The 17,816-nt window shown below is 53.5% G+C and overlaps 1 protein-coding gene across 2 annotated transcripts in view; it reads left to right on the top strand.

Moving 5' to 3' along the window:
• Positions 1-369: 369 nt before the first annotated feature.
• Positions 370-17,816, top strand: part of CASZ1 (castor zinc finger 1) — a 146,337-nt gene continuing 128,890 nt past the window's right edge. For both annotated transcript variants that reach the window (XM_036228565.1, XM_036228568.1), the window contains exon 1: positions 370-463. The gene's annotated coding sequence lies outside the window, so the exon portion shown is untranslated. The remainder of the gene's footprint in view (positions 464-17,816) is intronic.

The following is a 17,816-nucleotide window of genomic DNA, read 5'->3' as shown; positions in this document are numbered from 1 at the left end:
GGCTCTCTGGGGTTCAGAACAGGTGAAAAGTAACCCACTCCCATCCCTCCGCTCTTCTCCCCAGCCTCAGCTCCACCACGCAGCTGGGGCGTATAGAAAGCTTCCAGCCGCAAAAGGGAGCCGTGCGCTCAGATGCTCCTCGGCAGGCCGCGCCTCGGGGCGCTCGCAAGCCGAGCTCGGCCCCGGCGGTGGGTGGGAAGAAACCGGGAGGGGAAGGTCTGGGGGTGCGAGGGTGGAGCGGAGCCCGGCCCTGCAATCCGTCCCGGGTTTTGCATGCCACCCACTCGCCTGCTCCGCCGCGGAGAATTCCATAATCACAGCGGGCGAGAGCAGAGACTGGGAGCGAAAAATCCGGGATCCGGCAACTTTGGGCAGCGCATGCGCGCCCGCGGCGCTCCATCCCAAACACACACACATTTTTCCCCCGGACTTGGAAAGTCACCCAAAGCCGCCCCAAGTGCAGGTAAGAGACTCGGCGCTCCCTCTGGCGCGGCCCCCCCACGCCCCTCAGCTCCGCGAGCCTCCCAGGGTGCTTCCGCGCCTCGCCCCCTGTCCCGGTGCAGCCCCCCACCCCCGGGGCTGCCGCTTGCAGCAGGGAGCGGGCGAGCGAGCAAGCGAGAGAGCCAGCCAGCCAGCCAGCCTGCGCGCGGCGGCTGCCACCCAACTCCGGCCGTGCGGGAGGCAGGGGGCACAGAGGGCTGGCACCCGGGCGCGGGGCGGCGCGTCGCGGGCTGTGGCCAGGGGAATGCCCAGCGCGCGGCTCCGGGGGAGGGGAGGGCTGCTGCTCCTGGGGGTCACTTACTTCAACTGAGGGGGCGGCGGGGTAGGGGGGAAGAGGGGGAGGTGCTAGGCGCGAGTGCAGGACTTTGCAAATAGGGTGGGGGCGCCTCCCGCGCTGTGGGCTCCGGGGGGGGGGCAGGTGCTCGCCAATACCGGGTAATCACTCCTTCCCCCTACACCCCCCCCAGCTGCAGGGGTTCGTGCGCTCTCCAGGGCAGAGAAGAGGCAGGGGTGAGGGGCGGCTGGGGTGACTTTGCAAGACTTTGCCCAGGGGAAAGGGTGGGTAGGGAACCCCTCCAGCCGACTCTTGTGCCCCAGTACCAGGGTGTAGGTGCTACCGGCAGAGGTAGGCAGTGTTCACTTAGGCGCAGAGTGCCAAGGGGTGCCTCCGGTGGGAAGACGAAGGCAAGAGGCTGCTTCAATTGGGGAGGGGGGGGGAAGCGGCGTCCCCGTTTTCATTTGTGCCTGGGAAGTTTGTCTCAAGTGCGCTGCTCCGGGCGCGGCAAGTGGCTCTCCTCACTCCCCCTACCCCCCACCCCTCACCCTAGCCTCCCCGGGGGCAGGGCTGGCAGTGCTGGGCACAGCGAGCTGGGGCACCGGCTCAGAGCCGTTCGGCTGTCGGCCGGAGCCCGCCTGGGTCCAGGGAAAAGTTCGGGGGAGTTGCCGCGGTTGTTGTGTGCGCTGGGAGAGAAGTTGCGCCCGGGGACGTGGGACGCGAGGCTGGCGGGCCCGCGGGCGGGTGGAGCGGTGCGTTCCCAGGGGGCTCAGCCGCGGTGGGAGAGGGACTGGCGGGGTCTATGTCCCAAGGTTGGGCTGACGGTGACCTCGGGGCTTAGTATTTGGGGGAAAGAGCCCCGAATCCAGGGGCGCGTTGCTGAAATAGGCACCAGGCGGAGGACAGAGAGAAGAGTGGCTCGCGGAGCTCAGGGGGGCACCAACCGGGAGACGGCCGGTCCACCCGGACACTTGGGATCGAGCTTCAGGGCAAAGGAGCGCGTGGTGGCTGGCAGAGGAGTGCAGGGGAGCGGGGCTCCAGGGGGCGCGCGGGAATGGGGGATCGGGCCCGACAGACAGTCAGGGAGCTCCCGAGGCTGGGGGCCGAGTCGTGCGTCCGGGGTGAGCCGGCCGGGCGGAGCGGCGGCCGGTTTATTTTTACTCGGTGGCATTTGCAGAATGTGCAGCTGATGGCCGTCGGCCGCCAGGAAGTTTTGCTTTCTGTTCTTTCTCTCTTTCTAAAGCCAGCGCGGCCGGGAGCGCGGCCGGGAGCGGGGAATCGGGCCTGGGAGGGGAGGGGGCAGCCGCTGGGGTGGCAAGGTGTGGGCAAGGGGTGCTCTGGGGAGGTCGGCAGGGGCTGCGGGCGAGGGCGGCGGGCTGGCGCTGGGCCGCTGAGGAGCATTTGGGCGAACGTCCGTCCCCAGGGTTGGAAGCTCCTCGGCGAGGGGAACAGGTGTATGCGCCGTCAATCACGGCGGGAGGGACACTTTGGGGGCGTAGATTAAAATAATAATAATAGATTTTTCTCTAGGGGGTGGGTACAGATTCTTCTTCCAAGTCATCCCCGACCCGGGTCCGGAGTTGGGGGAGGAAAGGAGTGCCAAGGGAAGCAGGGGGCCGCTTCCCCCTACGCACAAGTTTCTCCTGACCCAGCCTCAGCTTGGGAAGCCGGCCCAGGGTGCGGCGAGGACCTCCTTCCAGTCGCTCTGGGGAGGGTGCGAGTGCGTGTGCGGGTGTGTATGACTTGTCCACCCGGGAAGCAGCGAAAACATTCCTCCGGCGAGCCTGGAGATCCCCCAAACCTGGTCGGCTCACGGGGCGACTAGGGGGTTATGCGTCATTGCTTCAGCGGAGTCTGGGAGCGCGACCCTCAGAGTGTGTGGTTGTCCCGCCAACACCCGGTACATTCAAAGAGATGGGGGCGGCGAGGGGGAAAGGCCTGGGAAGTCGAAGGGCAAAGTTGGTAAATTTAGGAGGTCTCTGAGCTGGTTTGGGCGCACCGTGAGACCGTTCGAAGGGACTGGAAAACAGATCGCCTTGTAAATTGGTGCGCCCCCCCCCCCCGCCCACCCATCGGCGCGCGCGCGCGCGCTCACACACACACACACACACACACACACACACACACCACGCACATCGCAGTCCTAAAGGGAGCTGTCCGGGCTGAGCTGGAGCAGCTGCGCCGGGCGTGGTGAGGGGGGTAGTTGGTCCCCCGGGGCTGCGCCGGGGCTGCGCTCCACGTGCCCAGAGGGGGCGCTGGCCGGATCCGCGCCCGAGCGCAAAGCTCAGGGTTTGCGCCCTGGTGGCAGCGAGGTGGTGCGTCCCGGGCTGGCGGCGCGTTCCGCGCCATCTCCGGCTACTCGCGCTGTCTTCCCCGACGCCCTGCAGCTTTCCCACTTCCCAAACTTCGCTTTATGGTCTGCCGTTCCTCGGGCTCTCAGACCCTCTGCAGGGCACGCAGGGGAACTTCTGCCCACCAGGCAGCGGCCACCATCTCCCTGGAACCCCGCGAGTTGGAGAAATAGCCCCCCCCATCTCGTTAGCCACCTTAGAGGCGGTTAACGAGAGTTTATGGGGAATATTGTTGAACTTCAGTAATCAGGTTTCCAGCGATCTTATGCCTTCTGTTTAATTTATTAGACTAGTTATTTATTCTGTTGATGATAATCTGTTGCTGGTTTCTATGGAGATGTTAAACTGATCTCTTTCAGAAATCAAACTCCATATGCACTAAAACGTTTAAAGGGGCAGTGCCTCCCTCCGTTTTTTTTTTTTTTTTTTTTTGGTCATGTTTTATTTTTTAGACTTTGCACCTTGCGGAGACTTCGCGTCTTTCTCTGAGTCTCCGTGCGTTTTATTTCCTTCTTACGAAGGAGAGGAGTCCGGATACTCACGCTTTGTGGCAAGTACAGCTTATTATGGCTAGAAGAAAGCGAAGGCTTTGATCCCTAGGTTGCATCATCATTTAAAACAGATCATTTCATCACCACCCCCTTTCCCCCCATCATATAAGAGCAAAATTCTTTCAAGATCAAAGAGTCCAATCTAAAAAAAAAAAAAAAAAACAACTATTGTTAAAAAAAAATAGGAACTCAGTCAAATATGAACCTCTCCTTTATATCTGCTCCCCTTGTGTTTAAAGAATTTTTTGAATAAGAAAAACAAAACTTGTAGCTCAGCTAATTTTTCATACTTATTAATAGTTTATCTTGCCCCCCCTTTTTAATTTAAAAAGAAGTTCAAAGTTAGATTTCTCTGCCTGTGGGGGTTGAGGTATATTTGCTTCTCTTTTAGATCCTGACCATCTGTTTTTGGAAAATTGGCCTCTGGGAAGAGGGGAAGAGTTTTTACTCAAACGTAAAGGAGCGCTTTAATTTTTACAAAATACTCAACCAAATATTTTAAAGTCCCAATTTCCCTACTTTTTAGGAGATTATCAATACCCTCTCTCTGGTGTGTGAGAACATATCAACTTTTTCTCCCTTTTCTCTCCTTCTCAGGCAGTCTTCTGTGGACTTGTGACTTTGAGGGGGGTGGGTGCAGTGAATTAAGAAAGTAAGGCGGAAAAAAATTATCTTGGTTTGTGACACTCTGAAAAATTGCAAACCTACTCTGAATGCCGATGTTTATCACACTGACAGATATGATACAAAGCGATTGCATTTCCTAATGATCCTTTGGGACTAAGTTGTAGGTAAAACCATTTAATGCATTTTTAATATTAAAGTAAGGCATAGGTTCCATTTTCTTTGAGGTGGGGGGAGCGGGCGTCCCGCCCTGGAGCTGGTGCTTTCTGAGTACTCTGCTTTTCTCTTCCAACTTGAGCCCCCCACCTCCACCCCTGCCCATTTTCATTCACTTTGGAGAGGGGTGAGCCACACACAGGGCATTTGGCTTTCATAAATAAATTTATATCTGGCCAGAAGGTCCAATGCTAAATAAGAGTACACTTAAAAAAAAAAAAAAAAAGAAGGAAGGAAGAAAAGAAAAATGAAAGAAAGAAAAAACAAACCTCAGACTCCACCCCTGCTATAGGAAACAAAACAGAGGCAATTGTTGACTTTTTTTTTTTCCTTCTGCCATCCTGGTTCTCTTTTATATTATTTTATTTTGGAAGGGGGTGGAATGGGTGTTGCTTCTCAGCCCAGAGGAGAGAGGAGCCCTTCGCTGTATTTTAAAAATTTGTTTGATTTGGATTGCAAACAGAACAGAGGCTTAAGGGTAGAAAGGAGCACTGTAGCTTTAAACTCAGGAGTTTGCATATTCTCCTTGTATCTTTCCCCTTTGCTAATTATTGTGTTGTTTTCAGAGCAAATATGTCATATCCATGGCGACCGGGCAGGTTTATTGTCTTTCTGAAGCAATAGCTCACATAAGTAATTAATGACTTTCTTTTTTTTCCCCTGGCTTAGGTTAAACAGATCATTCAAGGAAAGTCATCTCTCTCTCTCTTCTCTCTTCTCTCTCTCTCTCTTTCTCTATCTCTCTCTCTCTCTCTTTTTTAGCTCAGTGACATAAGAACATGAGTTAGAACAAGAAAATACTTTAACCAAGAAGTCAACAGCTTATTTCCCCCTATTTCTTTTAAAAGCTGAAGTGTCAGCTTTCAGACATATGAGGCTGTCATTCTTACAGCCGTGAGCTGTGCAGTCCATGCCTGGGTTGGAATCCATTTGAAGGTTGTAGAGCCCGGGAAGTGTTGGCATTGGGGGGGAGTAACCTGGAGGAATTTGCTTTTGAGGTGGGGGAAGCACTCCGAAATGAGGATTTCTCCTGTGTTTAGCAGAATTTAATTAAATTGTTTACAGGAAGGAATTAATGAGTTGGTAGTAATGCGTCCCCCACACCCCTTCTTTTTCCCAGTCTAGTTAATTGGAAAGACAAAGTTTTTCTTTTTGATTCACCTTGAACTTCAGCTTTCTCCAGCCTTTGTCTCAAGTGCTTTTTCCTGGAAAATTACATTTTGAAATCCCCTCTGGTTAATATTTCCAGAATTGTAGTGAGGTTTTGTTTTTGTTTTTTTCCCCTTTGACCTACAACTTAAAGCTGGTTTCTGCTTTTAGGAATCAAGAGCTATGATTTGGATTTTTTAAACTTTTTCTGGTGTGTGTGCATGTGTGTGTGCGGGGTAGCTTTTGAGGATATGAAATGATATAGACAACATATCTTCCGTATCTAGTGACAGTATTGGGGAAGGTAGAAGGAATGTTTTCCTTTAAAAAAAAATCACCATTTATATTTCACCTTTTTCAAATGGACCTTTTGCTAATAGGAAGCTTTATTACGTCGCCCCTTAACTTTAGAAATGTACTAGATGTCCAACCGATATTCTCCAGCAGCTTCTTTACCCTCCTCAACAGACAAGATATTAATTAAGCAATGTGTACTCTGCACCGCCCCCCCACCTTGGAAATTTCATGTATAGCCAAGGTGTTATGTGTGTCCTTAAGAACAGGGAATGAGATATAAAGAGAAAAGCATTTATATTGTATTTATACTCCGACACAATTAAAAAGGATATCCCCCCCCCCATGTGAAGTAAGTTAAAAAAGGCTGTGAGTCAACTGAATGAATCTTTCGGCTTTTGGCGTTAAAAATAAAAATATAAAGCAGAAGAGAGATTCGCGCCGTATCTGGTTTCCGAAGAGGAGAAGAGAAGGCCAGGCAAGTCTGAGGCAGAGACTTTAGCGGAGTTGTAATTGAGCCCGTAACCTCTTGATGTCTATATCAGAAAAACAGACATGAGCAGAGGGAACTGAGGAGAGGCAAACAAGCCTCGGAGAGGAGGGAGCTCAGGCAGAGAATCACAGAGAGAGAGAGAGAGAGAGATTTAATTTATAGACATTTTAAAAACCGTAATTTCATTAGGATCTGTTCTTCCCCTTTTCTGAAGGGCAGACCGATAAGGCCGGCCCTTGTGCCGGGATGCGTGGTGTGGCTTGCTGGTTGTGAACTTGGCCATCCTCGCCAGCTCTGAGGGTTGGTTCTCGCTCTGCCCGCTTTCTGCTGGCTGCCTTATTTCGAAATTAAAAAGTCCCAGATAGCCAGAAGTTAGCCGTGGCTTCTTCCTGCCCGGTCCTCTCCCCTGCGCGTGCAGCGCCGATCCATCCACACGAGCAGGTCTGTCTCCTGCCTGGCCTTTGGCATCTGTGTGCCTTCTGTCTGTCGCCAGGCTGCCCGTGTGGTTCCAGGTTATAGCAGGCTGCTGGGGCGAGCCCCCCATGTCTGCCCCCTGAAGTTCACCAAGTTAAGTTACTGTGGTTCTGAGGCCTCAGTGTTGGGGGGGGGGGGCAGAGCCGAAGCCCGTCGTAAATTCTGCAAAAATTAATCAGCCGTTTAAGAGCTGCATGTTAACGAGGTTGCGCAGGGCCTTTCCCGCTCCCCCTGCTCGAAGTCCGGCAGAGTGAGGGGTGGCCTGGGTGGTAGGCACAGAAGGGGGAGGGTTTTTTTTTTCTTTTTTCTTTTTTTAAATCTGAATAATTGAGAACAACTAAGGAGAGGGAAGAAGACAGAGCGATTTATTGACTATAAATCCTCAAGTGCCCTTGTTCCATATTGTTGGAATTTCTTCTCCCTTTTGGTCTGGGTTTGTCCTGAGTGTCTTTGGTGGAAAAGACACGTAGAGAAAGAGAGCAAAGGAGGGGGGTGGGGGGAGAGAGAGAGAGAGAGAGAGAGAGAGAGAGAGAGAGAGAGAGAAGGAGAGAGGGAGGGAGACGTGTGGCTCCTTCAGAACTCATTATCATTCTTAATAAGTCTTAAGGAATAAAGAAGAGCATTGAGTGTAAATGCTGGGTAATCCTAACACTTCTCAAGGTGAGAGGAGTCTTGAGGACACGGAGAGGAAAGAGAGAGCAGAGGAGGGGGGTGGGAGGTGGGGGCCCAAGTGGCCCCGGGGGAGTGGCAGGCCCAGGGTTGGGGAGACTCTGCAAAAGGCCGGGAGGCTGGACTGGGAGCGCCCAGAGGAGCCCGGAGCAGCCGGTTGTCTGAGGTGACACTGTTGACACTGCTGATCTTCAGGACAGGGCGACTCGTTGGGGCAAGGAGCAGAGGTGACAGGAACACATGCCCTGCGTCAGCCCTGCCTTGGGGTGCTCCTGCTGGGCTCCGACTCCCCAGCAGGCTCAGCCCCTGCCCCCTGGGGTGCTCCTGCTGGGCTCCGTCTCCCCAGCAGGCTCAGCCCCTGCCCCCGGCGTTGGGTTCCTGCGGGCTCCCCTGCATTGTCCTCTCTGGGAAGCGGGAGGGACAGACCAGCGGCCAGAGCTCAGCTCCGGACACTAGGTGGCTTAGAGGATCTGCGAGGTTTTCCAAGAGGCACGCTGGCTTCCTCCTGCTCCCCGCTGGCTGGTGGGCTCGCTGTGCCGTGCTCTGCCCGGTCTGCGGGCAGACCTGACGGCCCGGCCCAGGGGCATGGCACAGCTCCCAGACCCGCGCTCCCAGTGACCGGCTTCCAGGCAAGGCGAGGACGAGGCTGGGGCAGCTCCCTTGGGGGGAGGCAGCCGGTCAGGGCCACTTGCAGGAGGGGCAGTTGGAGCCCAGCCCTGTGTTCTGTGCTACCTGGGGATGAGGCACTGCTGAGCCTACAGTGGTGGGGGTGGGGGTGGGGTGGCGGGCTCTCTACTTCTTCCCCCTTTTGAGTTCATGTGTCCCCTGTGAGTATCCTCTCAATAAAAAAAAAAAAAAATCTCATAAGCATAAATACTGCTTATACTTGAAGGGGTTTCACAGGTCTTAGGAACTCGGCTAAGGACCCACTAGGGTCCCTCGCGCTGGTGGGCTTCTTTCTAACTCTCCAGGGACATGGGGGACAAGGGGGGTGGTAAGGAGGCAAAATCGGTTATCGCTGCCAATCCCACCCCTGCCTGCGACAGTGCCGGGGAGAGCAGTCGGACTGTGACACGAGGTGGGTCGGGGCCACGTGCAGGTTCTGTTCTGAAGAACTGTACCTGCTCAGGTACACCCCCACTCCAGGCTGAAGGCAGCCTTTCCTTCGTCCGGCTGGCATTTTCCTAGAGTGTTTGAGGAAGGGTCTTAGCCAAGGTCATGTCCGAAACATGGATCGTTTTCTCTGGGGACAGACACGGGCGGGGAGACACAATTCAAGTTTGACTTAATTGTAGTGGGTTTTGCATTTTTTTTAACTCTCTGTTTTGTTTGGAAAGCAACTTCGGGGAGCATGCGAAAGGGGGTGCGTGGGAGTTGGAGATGAAGGCTGGTGACTGAGCCGATGGGAAGCCCGGAGGGAGAGCGGGACGGGTTAATGGCGGGCAGATTCTGCTCTTTGGTCGTTTGAGAGCAGCGATGACCAAATCGCATGCCCTGTGTGTGCTGTGCTGGCGAGGTTTACGGAGAGGAAGCTCTGCTGCTGGTCTCGGGGTGGGCGAGCGTGTGCGTGTGGGTGCGTGCGTGCGTGTGTGTGTGTGTGTGTGTGTATGTGTGTGTGTAAATGAGAAGAAGGGGTGGGGGATTAGCTCTGCCGGGCTGGCACCCTTCCCCAGCACTAATTGCTGGCAGAGTACCCACAGGGCTGTGCCAGCGTCTCCAGCTCCGCCCGCCCCCCTCACCCTCGGGGATCTCAGCTGTGCGGCTTGCTATGTGAGGGCCATTTCCGGGCCCACTAGTCCCAGAGGCTCCTTTGGGAATTTCAGGGAAATCTGATCCTTGGGGAGACCTGGTTGGGATGCTGGGATGGAGTGAGACTGGGGTGGTCCAGAGCTCCGCTGAGGTCTAGTTGCAGGGATCAGGAGACCCTATTCCAGGTCTATCTCTGCAGTAAATCACTGTGTGGCCTTGGGCGAGTCATCTGACCTCTTTGGGCCTTAATTTCTCTCTTATCAAATGGCCTCTGACCCTACCACCCTCACAAGGTTGAGCTGATGGCCTTTGAAATAATTAAGTGTAATGAAGAATTCGTCATGGTCATGTTGTCAAGTGCAGGGTGCCCTGCAATGTCACATTAGCCAGTTTTATATAAAATGGAACCCATCTCAAAGGGGACCCCTGTGAATTCTGCTCCAGGAAGCCGTGGCCTGGATGTAGTGTGTGATGCTGGGGTTACGTTTGCCTATCTGGTGGCAGGTTGGTTCTCTTATCACTGGGAGCTTGGTTTGAATTGGGGTGGGGGCGGATGTTTTTAGGCAGCGTGGGGAATCCCATTCAGGATATGGGGGTGTACTTAGCTGTTTTGAGCCATGGGTTCCTTGAAGAGCTGTATATATTACAGGTTATGCATTCTGGAGCCAGGTAGCTGGGGATCAACGTCCTGGCTTACGTCAGCTGACAAGCCTGTGCCTTGCTTTTCTCATCTGTAAAATGGGGATAACAGTACCTGCCTCGTGGGGCTGATGTAAGGATTAGAGGAGCTAAGACATGTGAAGTGTTTAGAACAGGCCTGGCAGGTGTGTATGTTCTGAACCCCTGTGGGGGCGAGTGTGGGCGCACTTGCTGCCCAACAGGGAATATTGTGGGTGGGAGATTGGGGAGAGCTCAATCCTCTGTTTATCTGGGGGCTGGGACTGGTAGGTGTGGGGTGCTACGGTGTTGGTCGGAAATTCTGGATTTTGCATTTTTCCTCTCTGGGCTGCCTTGGGGTCTACCTGGTATTTTCGATGATGAATCAGAAGAGGACAAGAAGCAAGATCGTACCCACATTCGGAATCAGACACCAAACAGGGCAGGGGCCATCGGTCTCTTTCCTGTTGTGGCCAGACTGACATTCCTGGGACTTGTGTGGAGCTGTTTGAGTCGGGAGGCAAGAGGGTTGGGGTGGGGGCAGACCCTGGGAACTGGTGCCAGGTGCTGCTGACCTCTGCCTGTGTTCGCTCGGCCTGAGGGCGCCGCATGCTGGCAGTCCCCAGAGGCCTGCGTGTAACGCCCTGGTTAAGAGCATGCTTTTGGAGTCAGGCTGAGCCCCGTGTGAATCACGTTTCTCCCAGTTGGCCCAGATTAACTCCTCTAATCCTTTGTTTCCACACCTGTAAAATGGGGGTTGGAATTCCTACCGTGCGAGAATTAAGTAGAGAACAGCGATCGTCCTCGCTAACCTTTGCTGAAATTCGACTTTGAGCTTTATTTCATGGAATGAGTAACAACACAGTAGGGTCTGCAGGATGAGGGTGAGGTGAGTAACAGGCCAGCCTGGGGACCGAGGGTGGGTCCCTGGTTGGCTGGAGCTAACTGAGGCTTACGTGGAACTGAGGTTCTTGCCTCCCCACCCTTGGGTGATTCTGCCCCGGGGACACTTCTCAGGAGGCAAGGAAGAAGGCAGAGGTGGCCGGGAGCCAGCAACCTAAGAAGGGAAGAGCATGGGGGCTATGAAGTGGGGAGCCCTGGAGGGGCGAGGGGCACTTATGGAAGACGAGGTGCATGAAACTCCATCGGCCTCTCCCGTTTCACTGTGCTGTGCCGAAACACCCCGGTTCCTGTTTCACTATCTGAGATCTGGGAGCAGGTTAATTTCCATGACGAACTCCAGGCCACGTGCTCGGAGGATTTATCTAATTAAACTGATGCTTTCTTCTAAGATAGAAAGAGAGAGAAAGAGGGAGGAGTGAAGGAAAGAAGGAGGGAAGGAAAGAAGGAAGGAAGGGAGGAAGGGAGGAAGGGAGGGAAAAGAAATGGTGGGAAAGAAGGAAGGAAGGAATAAGAGGGATGGAGGAAGGGAAGATAAGAAAGGAGAGGAGGAGACAAATAAGCAAGAGGCAGGCCAGGGATTTTTGAAAGGCCGCGACAGAGTTGGGGAGATGCTCAGTGCTGAGGTGGGGGCCTTCCTGGTGGGCCATACCTCTGACTTCCGAGGCTTTCAGTTTATTTCCAAAATGGCTCTTGTGCTGGGAGAGAAAGGGGTAGCAGGAGGGATTCTGGATCTGTACTGTCCCATACAGTCGCCATGAGCCCACGTAGCAGTTTGAATGAAACGAACTTATTCCACTCTGCGATGAACTAGCCATATTTCGGGTACTCCACAGCCATCTGTGGCTAGTGGCCCCTGTGTTGGTCAGCACCGATAACAAACATTTCCGTTATCACATCAAGTTCCGTCGGGCAGGAAGGTATCAGAGGGGTGCCGCCCTCAGAGCTGGGGCAAAAATGATGAGCAAGCCCCAAGGGAGAGGCATGGGGGTGGGGGCTGGGCAGCAGGGAAGTACCCACGTGTCAAAGGTGCTCTGTACCTGGCGTCGAGGCCTCTGGGTGCTGGAGCTGCCTTCTCCTTAGATCCCACCATCTCTCCTGGGGCGGGGCCGTGTGGCTGGTCTAAAGTTAGGAAGAAGAGGTTTAACTGTTTCTCTCACTTCTGGTCTTTGTGACCTTGGGCAGGGGTCTTAACTGTCTGACCCTGGAATTGGGGTGACAGTAAACAGTACCTGCCTCGTTGGGCCCTTGTGATCATTAACCGAGCTCATGAGTGGAAGCACTTAGCACAGAGCAAGCCCTCGAAAAGTATGGACCACCGTTATTATGATAATTATCCTTATAATTGTTGATATTATTTTCGTAATGATTATTGAAGAGCTTTGGTGACTGCCAAGTTTTTAGGACACTTCCCGACCAAATGTCGATTTCTCCGTAATCAACACCTTCCAGATTTAGTTTAAATGAACTCCCCATCCCGGCCCCCTGCCCCCTGGTGCCTCCCCCCACAATCCCTTTCTTCTGGGAACCTGATTAACATCCCTTCTTTCTTTGGGCAAAAGCAAGAGTTGGAACTGCCCCCAAACGGACTCTTGTAGGCCCCTCCACTTGTGAGTTAGAGCCCCTGTCTCCCCCAACACACATGTAAGTGCGCCCATGTGCACCCTCGCACATACGTGCCCGCACACACACACAGTTCTTCACCGGCCAAACCACGTTGGAAAAAAACCCAAACTGTTCGAGTCGGGGAGAGCAGATGTGGCGCTGGCTGGGCTGGCTGCGCTGTTTGGGGGTGGGGGTGGGGTCGGCGGCCTCTGGGAGGGACGTGTGTGTTTATTCCCGGACATTGCCCAGTGCCCTGTGTGCTAATGTGGAGCTGAAAAGTCCCCTGTATTGTGCAGGCTCCTTTCCCCGTGAAAAGGCAATTGAGTCAGTGAGTTCCCAATGGATTGGAGCTGACAGTAAATGAGAATTTGGCAGTGGGTGGAAAACAAGCTCCCTACCCCCCATTCTCCCCCCCCCCACCCCAACCGCTCACTCATCCCTCCCTCAACTCCCAATGCTTGTTTGGTTTTTAGATGGGTTTTGAAAAGAATTATGATTTCTTTCTATATGTATCCACATGATCAGTAGGGGTCCTACCCTAGCCTGCTGGCCTGTAACCGCCTCCCCTAGGCTGCTGCAATACCCCCTCGCCGCCCCCCAGGTCACCTCGGTGGCTCCACCAGCGATCCCGAATGAGTTAAGGGCTGAATCAACTCTAGACCCAGCTGTACATTTTACTCTGGGTTCCTGAATGAAGCGATGTGCTGTGCTCAGCACCATTGGAGACTGTCTGCCCCGGATGGCCCACCCGGCCCCCACCCTGCCGGGCTCCACCAGCTTGCATGGGACCTGCTGCTGGCAACTGGGAAGCTGGTGGCCCGTGTCGTAGGGACCTTGCCGGATGCCCTCCCCATATCCAGCCTCCCATTAGAGACCTAGTGTAATTTTAAAAGAAAGGGTGCACCGTTTTGAGCTGGCATCATCCCTGGCTTGCAAAGAAGGCTTGCAATTTCGAGGATTTCCATATGCCAAGGGTCCTACCCACTGCCTCTCCCCCCGCCATGTTTCTCCTCTACCATGTCTAAACCAGTAAACACTTGTACGTGGCCCTTGCCAATGGTCCCGTGTCCCTAGGCCTCCCCAACTTAAACATTCTCAGGAGAGCCAGGGTGGAAAATGCGGCCACCTTGCACATTCTCCTCCCATCTCCCCATTTTCTTCCCATCACCCCATATTTGCAAAAGGGCATCTCTTTAGCATGACCATCCTTTCTCAGTGGAGTGGTGGAGTCTCTCTTTCTGGGAGGTAAGAAGCGAGGAGAAGTACTCATTCTGGCAGAATTACGGCCTGCTCTTTGGAGGTGCATGTGTGCCCCTGTGGCCAGAGAGAGATGCCTTTCAGGGGCTCCCTTCTGGAGAAGGCCTGGTGGAGTGCAGCTGCTTTAGGAGCTCTGCACACGGGGGGGGGGGGGGGAGAACGCCCCCGTGTGCAGAGGCGCTGTAGGACAGCAGTTAGTACACAGGTTCAAATCCACTCCCTCACTTATTAGCACTGTGACCTTAGGCATATCCGTACCGCTTATGAGTCTCAGTTTCCTCATTGGTAAAAGAGGAATAATAATAGTGCCTACAGCATGGGGTTCCCGTGAGGATTAAATGAAATAATGCTGGTAAGGGACCTGGCACTTGCTAATAATAACAGTAGTCATCGTTGCTACTATTGCTGTTGGTCCTTCCTCCCCATCTGTCATCAGGAAGGCAGACAGGTGGGGGGCTCGGTGTTGCCCAAAGCCACCCGGGAGCCCCCACCCACAGGTGGTGTCCACCAGAATTCTGAACACATAATTGTTGAACCAGCAAAGCCAACACGTCAGCCCAGTACACAGCGCTGGAGGGAGGAGGGAGGAGGCTTGGCATGTCCAGGGCTGGGTCTGGACCCCTGGGGCGGCAGCCCCTGGCCTGGCCGGCCTGGCCGGCCTGGCACAGTGAGGCGCCAGCTCCCAGATGCTGGTGCCATCTTGGTTTTCCTTGGCTTTTCCTCAGCGACTGGGAGCGTGGCCCTTGCCCTCCCCCAGGAGCAGGTGGCCTTTGCAGCCTGGCACCTGTCCCCGGAGGACGACTGCCAAGAAGGTGCAAGCCCAGGTATTGCCCTGTGTGTCCTAGGAGTCCTTGCATGAGGCCCATTTGCTCCCTGGAGGAGCTCACCGAGGCCTGTCCTGATAGAGGAGGTTACAGAAGGGCTTGTCTGTCACCCCAGAGCCCCCATCCTCACCCTCCAGGTGACCTACAGGAAAGCCAGGACCAGCATCCTGAGGTCTGTGTGCTGGGGGCTTCCTGGGGAGTGGACAAGGGGGAAGGAGACGGGCGAAGGGATGTGGATGAGATCCGAGAGGGTACACGTGAAGGGTCTTGCTTTTGTCCCTATGGGGCAGCAAGCAAGGTGAGTTGGTTTTACCTTTTCATTTTATTAAAAGAGGAAGGAAATAGACATTTACGGAGCACCAACTGTGTCAGATGCTGTGCTGTGAATTTCCGTGGGCTCGAAAGACACCAGGCGGACAATGGTTCCGTTCTCCTTGTAGCAGTCAGGAAATAAGGCTCAGAGAGGTTAAGTAATTTACCTCAGTTTACCTAGCTGGTTAAAGGCGAGCTGGAGTTTGAATGCAGGTTGATGTGACTGAAACTCATGCTTCTTTCCATAACCTATTTTAAACCATTTTCGAAAATAGATAAAAGGAAAAAAAAAAAATTACCTGTAATTTAACTATCGTAACACTGCCTGGTTTACTACCTGCTGTATTTCTTTCTGGTGTCTTTTTCCTTTATATATTTATATTTTACAGAACTATGATCACAAGAGAATATGCTTTTGGTTGATACCCAGGTGGGGGGGTCTCCTGCACTGGGGTCTCTGGGGAGAGATTGATTCTCTGCAAAATGGAAACCTGGGTTTGGCCCCGAGCCATCTTTTCAGTAATGAGGTTCCTGCAGTTTCGTTGGAGAAAGCAAACTGGGTAAATGGGGAGGCGCAAAGGACCTCTGCAGTCTCTCCTAAGTTGGTTTTGCTCCGTTAAGTGGTAGAATTTTCCTTTTAACTCACTTCCTCCTTGCTTTTGACAAATGGGAATATTTGTACCATTTTCCCGAATGACCTCCTCTCCTTGGGGTAATGAGAAAATGAAAGTCTTTGCTAAGTGCTTTGAGATATTCAGATATAAAAATGGAGAGCAGAGTGTTGTCATGGGCCCTCTGCTGCCAGGGCGCTTTATAAAGAGGAAGTGCAACTCGTGGGGGTGAAGGTCAACGTGAGGTTGAAGGCCATTGCTGGAGCCAGCGTTCCTCTCTGGGCACCAGGAAAGGGGTGGTCGTGGTCAGCTACTGGATGGGCAGGGTTTGGGTAGAGCCTCTGCCTGTCCTCCGGGTATGCACGCCAAGGCCAAGGTGGTCTGGATCACCCAGGCAGAGACCCCCACCTGGTTTAGAATCGCGTGGATAATGATTCAGTTCGTGGAGAAGGCTCCCCCTGGCCCCCGTCCCCCACTCTCACTCCAGAGTGTTTGCCCGAGAATAACACAGAGGAAGAAATAAGTGTTACCTCTACGAATGATAATCCTTGAAACGTGGAAAAATGTTTATTATGTGTGTGACACACACAAACACCGAAGGCCAAGTGTCGTGAGCACCGGGACAGACGCTGCGTAAAAAGCACAAATGCACACGGACGAAGCTTGAAAGGTCGTCCTCCAACGTGGAAATTACAGCGTCGGAATGGGGGGGCTTCGGCGATTTGGTGTGTGTGTGTATGTGTGTGTGTGTGTGTGTGTTTTCTTCCCTGCAGCATTTTCTTTAAATTCTCTCCTGTGACTAAAAACCAACAAAGCCAACGTGTTGGCCCAGTAGGGAGCCCTGGGGAGGGGGAGGGGGCGGGGCAGCGCCGGGCGCGAGGGCGCCTGCACCCACGGCCCCCGCAGGGTGCTGAGCTCACCGGCTGTGCCAGCCACAGAAACCTATGAGATCTCTCGAAGCTGAGGCGTATCGGTGACTCAGACCTTCGTGCTCTGCTGTTCAACAATAGCTTTTGTCCTTTGCCCAAAACCCCAGGCCAGCGTGTTAAAAAAAAAAAAAAAAAATTATAAAATTAAGAGATAGTTTGTACTTTCCTTACCAGCCTGTGCCAGCTCGGGCGCTTTATTTATTCAAGGTGGGGAGGCAGGGAAGGCGGGATGGGGGTGGTGGGGTAGACAGAAAGGAAAAGAAAAACACGGTAGAACTCGGACAAGGCCCAAGAAACGGTTGAGCCTCAACAACAAACTCTTTTGTTTCCCAAGTGGGGAGAATTGAAAATGAGGGAAAAATGCAGAGGACCAGTTCGAACCGAATTAAACGCCTCACGTTTTGTGCGTGGGTTGCTTCCCGCAGTGGGTTTTGGCCTTTCGTTTGTGCAACGTGAAAGCCGTTTTGTGATGCTCACCTCTGGGCCAGCATGGGAGTGGGAGCGGAGGGGCCCAGGCAGAAAGGGCTGGAGCAGGGACAGCCAGGTTGGGCTCTGGCAAACACGGATGTTTCACTTGGCTGTTCTGGCCAATAATGCCCAACTGCCAACAGCCTTTGCCCTCATTTCCGGTCGGGTTCAAAGAAGATTCCTACCTCTTGGTGTCCTAGAAGCGGCTCTGTTCTAGTGGGACTCAGAATCTCGTGTGATCAGGGGTGAGGACAAGTTTGTATTTACCAGATTGGACTAGACCGTTTTTCCTGAAGTCCGCTGGACGACATTTTGAGAATAAGGAAGAAAGACTTTGGCAGGGGAGAGTTGGGAGTGAGGGTGTGCATGTGATTGTATGTGTGGTTGTGTGCGTGTGAAAGTGGCTGTGTGTGTGAGCTTGTGTGCGGTCGCGTGTGAGATCATGCGAATGTTTGTGAATGATTGTGTGTGACTACGTATGCGCGACCGTGTGTGTAAGGCTGAGTGACTGCGCGTGGTTGTGTATGTGGGATTGTGATTGATCGTGTATGTGACTGTGCGTTCGTGTGCCCATGTGTGTCCCCCTTTAGTCTTAATCACCTGCTTTCCTGGTTGTGATATCCAGGCTGAGTAAAACTTAGGGAGTCCTTACAGCTGTTTTTTTCTTGTATCGCTTTGTCCCCCCTTCCCCAAACCAGCTCTTTTAGTGAACCCCGAGGCAGCCCGGACCCTGGGTCGATCAGAGATTCTTTCTTCAAAATTTGTTCAAAGGATTTATAGTAATAATCCAGGTCTGTGGCAGCAGTGTGACCAGTAAGAGAAAGGAGGCTTGTGGGTGAAAGGCAGAGCCACAGAGGTCTGAGGAGGCCTGGCCTAGAACTCAGGCGCCCATGCCCGTGGCCTTGCTG

The sequence above is a fragment of the Rousettus aegyptiacus genome, unplaced genomic scaffold (assembly GCF_014176215.1).
Source record: "Rousettus aegyptiacus isolate mRouAeg1 unplaced genomic scaffold, mRouAeg1.p scaffold_m13_p_1, whole genome shotgun sequence".
Classification (NCBI taxonomy): domain Eukaryota; kingdom Metazoa; phylum Chordata; class Mammalia; order Chiroptera; family Pteropodidae; genus Rousettus; species Rousettus aegyptiacus.
Note: the sequence above shows the minus strand (reverse complement) of the source record. Positions and strands in the feature narration are given on the sequence as shown.